The sequence below is a fragment of the Schistosoma haematobium genome, chromosome 4, assembly GCF_000699445.3.
Source record: "Schistosoma haematobium chromosome 4, whole genome shotgun sequence".
Lineage (NCBI taxonomy): Eukaryota > Metazoa > Platyhelminthes > Trematoda > Strigeidida > Schistosomatidae > Schistosoma > Schistosoma haematobium.
The window spans coordinates 34,368,839-34,375,932 of record NC_067199.1 but is presented as its reverse complement, the minus strand read 5'-3'; positions in this window follow the sequence as shown (position 1 = coordinate 34,375,932).

The following is a 7,094-nucleotide window of genomic DNA, read 5'->3' as shown; positions in this document are numbered from 1 at the left end:
ATCATAGAGAATTCCTATGATGGATTAAACTGCAAAATCGTGCATGGAGGAGAGTTGAAAAGGTCGTTCGAAGTAAAGATCGGTGTCAGGCAAGGTTGCTTACTCTCACCCTTTCTCTTTCTCCTGGTGACCGACTGGATCATGAAGTCGTCAACATCTGAAAGGAAGCACAGGATACAGTAGACATCAAGGATGCAGTTGGACGATCTAGACTTCGCAGATGATCTGGTCCTCCTATCTCAAACGCAACAACAAATGCAGGAGATGACGACCAGTATAGCAGGAAACTCAGCAGCAGTAGGTCTCAATATACACAAAGGAAAATAAAGATTCTCCGATAAAACACAGCATGTACCAATCCGATCACAATTGACGGAGAGGATTCGAAAGATGTAAAGCCTTTACATATTTGGGTGGCATCAGTGATGAACACAGTGGATATGATGCACATGTGAGGGCGCGGATCGGCAAAGCAAGAGCAGCATATTTACAACTGAATGACGTCTGGAATTCGAAGCAACTGTCAACTAACACCAAGTTCAGAATTTTCTATACAAATGTCAAGACAGTTCTACTGTATTGAGCGGAGACTCAAAGAACTGCGAAAGCCATCATCCAGAAGATACAAGTGTTTATTAACAGTTGTCTACGCAAAATACTTCAGATCCGTTGGCCGGACACTATTAGCGACAACCTACTGTGTGAGAGAACAAACCAGAGTCTAGAGGAGGAAGAAATCAGGAAGAAGTACTGGAAGTGGATAGGACACACATTTAGGAAAGCACCCAAGTGCGTCACAAGACAAGCCCTCACATGGAATCCTCAAGGCGAAAGGAAAAGAGGAAGACCAAAGAACACATTACGCCGGGAAATGGAGATAGACATGAGAAAAATGAACAAGAATTGGATGGAACTAGAAAAGTAGGCCCAGGACAGAGTGGGTTAGAGAATGCTGGTCAGCGGCCTATGCTCCATTGGGAGTAACAGGCGTAAGTAAGTAAGCAAGTATCTACAAATTCCGGTATCTGATGAAAGCAAAGACCTCCTGACGATCAAAACGCACAAAGGTCCGTTCCGGTATAACCAACTACCTTTTGGGGTTAAGATGTAGCCCTCTATTTTACAGTAAATTATAGATACCATGTTACAAGGTATTCCAGGGGAAGCAGCTTACTTAGATGACATCATAATTATGGCAGGGGACAAAATGGACCTGCAGAAGAAACTGGATCAGGCATTAGAACGCATAACCGATTATGGTTTTCGCCTCCGAGCGGAAAAGTGTGACTTCTATATGCAGCAATACAGTATCTTGGGTTCATAATAGGTAAAGACGGAAGACGACCAGATCCAGAGAACATTGAAGCTATGAGAACAATGCTTAGACCCAGGGACATTACTACCCTACGATCATTCTTGGGATTGGTCAACCATTATGGTATCTTCCTCCCTGATCTCCATCGTCTACGTGCTCCACTAAACCACCTTTTACAAAAGAATACAAGATGGAATTGGTCTGCGGACTGTCAAGCAGCTTTCGACAAAATCAAGCAAATCCTAACCTCCAATCTCTTATTGACAAATTATGATCCTTCGCTGCCGATAGTTGTTGCTTCAGATGCCTCTAACTATGGTGTGGTCGCAGTCATCTCTCACATTTTCCTAATGGGTCTGAAAAGGCTATCTCCCACGCTGCGAGATTTTTGACAACGACCGAAGGGAACTATAGTCAAATTGAGGAAGAAGCACTATCAATTATTTTTGCAGTGGAAAAGTTCCACAAGATGATATATGGCCGACATTTTACCGTAATAACAGACCATAAGCCACTACTTGCAGTTTTGGGTCGAAGAAAGGAATTCCTGTTCATACAGCTAACCGACTCCAACGATGGGCAACCACACTTCTGGGTTACGATTTCAAGATCAAGTATCAGTCTACTACCGCTTTCAGGCAAGCTGACGCATTGTCGAGATTAATAGGCTCCCAATCAAATGCCCCAGAGGAGACTCTTGTAGCAAATATAAAGGCCGAGGAAGAAGTTCATCGCATGTTGGATGACGCAGTTAATGGACTCGCAGTAACCTTTGAAACTATCAAGAAGATCACTGAAAGTGATAAGATACTGAGCACAGTTAAATGCTATCTCTCGACCGAATGGCCAAACAATCGCCTTGACGGAGAACTTTTGCAATATTTTCGTCGACGGGACTCACTAATGGTTGTCGACTCGTGTATTATGTTCGGTGATCGAATTGTTATTCCGAAGTCATTACGTCACAAGCTTCACAAGTAGTTTCATAGTGGCCATCCTGGAATCAATAAAATGAAATCGTTGGCTCGTAGTTATGCTTATTGGCCGTCAATGTGCAAAGATATTGAGAATAAATGCCATAACTGTCCATTATAAATTCAAGCCGCTAAAAATCCTTTGAAATGCGAACCTCAGTATTGGCCTACGCCTGCAGGACCCTTGGTAAGGTTTCATGCAGATTCTGCCGATCAATCCAAGGGAAAATGTTTCTGATTATTGTAGACGCATTTACTAAATGGCCGAAAGTATATACCATGCCAAATTTTACAGCATCAGAAATAATCCACGAGTTGTCTACGCTGTTTAGCTGCTTCGGTGTTTCACATGCCTTAGTAACGGATAACGGCTCGCATTCGCCACAGAATCGTTTAAGCATTTCTATAGAGCAAACGAAATAACTCATCTTCGCTTTCCATCCTATCATCGGCAATCAAGCGGACAAGTAGAACGCTTTGTGGACACCTTTAAACGAGCACTACTGAAAGGGGAGGCGAAGGGAAGACTGGACAGATTGTAGCGTGGCGTCGAGTTGAGATTAACTGTGAACACCGCTAAAAAGAAACACGTGCCAGATAAATCAGAAGACGAGGATCGAACGTAACCAGATTTATTTCGTTGTCGATCTCGTGGTATTGAACGAATACCGAGATCGTGCCAAGGAATGGTACAAGTGAAAGCAGAAGACAGGAGTACGTGCGAACAGTACCAAAAACCACGGAACAATGATGGAAGGTAATGGAAGCACAAAATGGCTATAATTAGCACAGTTAAACAAAAGCACATTAAAACAAACACTGGTACAGTTGGTTATAATTATAATTGTTTTTATTAAGCCAGTCGTGTTCTCGTGATAATTGTGAGTCACTACAGGAGTCCCCGCTAGAAAGGGTTTACACTTTCGATAAATAGCGGTTTGAATCGTGGGACTGATCGGCTGACGAGCGATTGTAGGACGGAAGAATTGGCGAACAGGAAAGCGATCGTTGATCGTCGAGTTGCCAACGGAGGTCGTTTTCGGATAACGATACCAGGAGCGATGTGCTGTATTTATTGCTTGAGTTGGCATGCTACACCAGAGTGGTTTGTATCCAGAATCTGAAGATGGCGTTCGTAGGGAATGTGGAACAGAAACGCTGCAGATGTAGGACGAAGCCACATTGAGCTGATGAACCAGAAGCGACCATAACGACCAAGTTCGAGACCAAACGTATGCCAAACATTCGAAACAAAGATATCGACTGAGTACGTTGACATGAGCGTGAGTGATCAGGCCAGCTTTCGCCAAAGTTGACTGAAGTCGACGGTACCAAACGGGATTGGTCGGAGGCGTGGGCTCAGGAAACAAAACGAAAATAAAAAAGAGAAGAGTGTACCATGCGTGTAGTATAGGAATAATCCTACACCGTATCGGTTGTTGACTGTGCGACTATTCGCGGAAGCGTACGGGTAACCTTACTCGGCGACCGGAACGTGAGACGGCAGTCTCGTTCGCGTCGCGTGAGCCTGCAATCTCATCCGAAGTCAAGGGTGGCGTGGTCTGCTGATCTGGACGTGAGACTGTCGTCTCGTCCATAGACGGGCAGATAACGCGTGCTGTTGACTGGGACGTGAGAATGAGGTCTCAGGTGCCTACGCTGTTTAGCTGCTTCGATGTTCCAGAGATCTTAGTAAAGGATAACGGCTCGCATTCGCCGCAGAATCGTTTAAGCATTTCTGTAGAGCAAACGGAATAATTCATCTTCGTTCTCCACCCTATCATCGGCAATCAAACGGACAAGCAGAATGCTTGGTGGACACCTTTAAACGAGCATTACTGAAAGGGGAGGCAAAGGGAAGACTGGACAGATAATCACAAAATTTTTAACATCCCACAGATCCACCCCGAACCCGAATGTTCCAGATGGGAAGTCTCTTGCTGAAGCCATGTTCTGAACGCGTATTCGAACTGTCTTCAACGCCATGTTGTCATCCAAATTAGTGAATGAGCGCAATCACAATCCAAATATCCGGAAATTCAATGTTAGCGACAAAGTTTTCATTAAATCCTACATCGGGAAGAACCGATGTAAGCCAGGAGAAGATGTACAAAAATTGGGAAAAGTACTGTACAGAGTTCGAGGATTTTTGCAACATGTACACGACACATAAATCAAATCCATAAGGACAAAAGAATGATGCTTTCGCGAAATAACCGGCGGAATTTTCCGTTAGAGTTAATCTTAGATACACCAATGCTACACATACCCAAGCACACCGAAAAGAAGCCTTATACAAGACAGACGACAAGAATAATGACACTCCACCGCAACCCAGTTGTCAAGCTACAAGTAGATCCTAGGAAAAATCTTATTCGGGAATTGTTGAGTCGGCTTTCGGAGAACTTCAACGGAGCCTGCAGAGGCCCAAAAGGAGCCGAAGAGTCCTAGCCAATCACAGCATAATGGGGCATTCTAGATTTCCAACGTGACGTGTTACTATTAATCAGTAGCATAATATGTCGTTAACGAATTAGCCGAAATGTGATGTTGATTTAACAAATGTTAACATCTATAAATACCCATGATTTTCTGTACAAAAGTGAACCTTGGAGTAAAGCATTTCTCTCATACTTTGTGTCTTCTCTGTGGTGTTCAGGTCACTGTGTAGTTCTAGCTTGCGGGTTACCAGAATAGCTTAGGAAACGAATATAGCATTCAATCAACAAGACTTATCAACATTAATCTCGTTATAATTCTCTATTATATCACAAATCAATAATGATTAGAGCGTGCTTTCAGTTACATAAAGTCAAATTCAATTAAAATGAACTCTGATTTATAATTGTGAGTGGTCACAATTACATATACAATGGTATAAGAATCCTATTTATGTCAGTTAATTCTTTTTCTCAATTCAGAATACTGAAAATTTATAAGATCATTTCATTATACTGATACTGACTTAGAAAATAGTACACTTACTTTGATTCGTCTGTTCCTATTTTTGCTCCCCTGCTCTATATAGATCTTCCGCATCTCTCCGTACAAGATTCGTATCTACAAATGTAGATTCATCTCTATTTGCTTGCAGCAAAGCAATACATATACGTTTAAAATGATGTGTAGTTTCATTGTCAACATCTTTCTCTAAGTTACGTCCATTTAGCACTAAAATTATATAAAAAAATTTAGCTAGTAGTTTTAGGCGAAGAAACAATTTATAGTTTACATGACTGACTGACCTAAATAAAATAGTAATTGAAATCTAAGAATCACTGGGACGCCTCTAAAGTGCAAAGACATGTCTCCGGCAGGACGACAGAATAATTAACAATAAATCCGTTAAACGGATTATACATATCTCAAGTTCATCAAGGAGTGGTACCAATATGAGAAGCCTTTTGAAGGATTAACGATAAATCAGATAAATAGATCATATACATACCGAACTCATTGTAAAGCAGTGACTTGATGGTTGAGATATTAACTTTCACTTCGCTTTGATATTCGTAGACGAGTAGTATCATTAATTCTTACAAGGGAATTTAGGCAATCAAACGGACAAGCAGAATGCTTGGTGGACACCTTTAAACGAGCATTACTGAAAGGGGAGGCAAAGGGAAGACTGGACAGATAATCACAAAATTTTTAACATCCCACAGATCCACCCCGAACCCGAATGTTCCAGATGGGAAGTCTCTTGCTGAAGCCATGTTCTGAACGCGTATTCGAACTGTCTTCAACGCCATGTTGTCATCCAAATTAGTGAATGAGCGCAATCACAATCCAAATATCCGGAAATTCAATGTTAGCGACAAAGTTTTCATTAAATCCTACATCGGGAAGAACCGATGTAAGCCAGAGAAGATGTACAAAAATTGGGAAAAGTACTGTACAGAGTTCGAGGATTTTTTGCAACATGTACACGACACATAAATCAAATCCATAAGGACAAAAGAATGATGCTTTCGCGAAATAACCGGCGGAATTTTCCGTTAGAGTTAATCTTAGATACACCAATGCTACACATACCCAAGCACACCGAAAAGAAGCCTTATACAAGACAGACGACAAGAATAATGACACTCCACCGCAACCCAGTTGTCAAGCTACAAGTAGATCCTAGGAAAAATCTTATTCGGGGAATTGTTGAGTCGGCTTTCGGAGAACTTCAACGGAGCCTGCAGAGGCCCAAAAGGAGCCGAAGAGTCCTAGCCAATCACAGCATAATGGGGCATTCTAGATTTCCAACGTGACGTGTTACTATTAATCAGTAGCATAATATGTCGTTAACGAATTAGCCGAAATGTGATGTTGATTTAACAAATGTTAACATCTATAAATACCCATGATTTTCTGTACAAAAGTGAACCTTGGAGTAAAGCATTTCTCTCATACTTTGTGTCTTCTCTGTGGTGTTCAGGTCACTGTGTAGTTCTAGCTTGCGGGTTACCAGAATAGCTTAGGAAACGAATATAGCATTCAATCAACAAGACTTATCAACATTAATCTCGTTATAATTCTCTATTATATCACAAATCAATAATGATTAGAGCGTGCTTTCAGTTACATAAAGTCAAATTCAATTAAAATGAACTCTGATTTATAATTGTGAGTGGTCACAATTACATATACAATGGTATAAGAATCCTATTTATGTCAGTTAATTCTTTTTCTCAATTCAGAATACTGAAAATTTATAAGATCATTTCATTATACTGATACTGACTTAGAAAATAGTACACTTACTTTGATTCGTCTGTTCCTATTTTTGCTCCCCTGCTCTATATAGATCTTCCGCA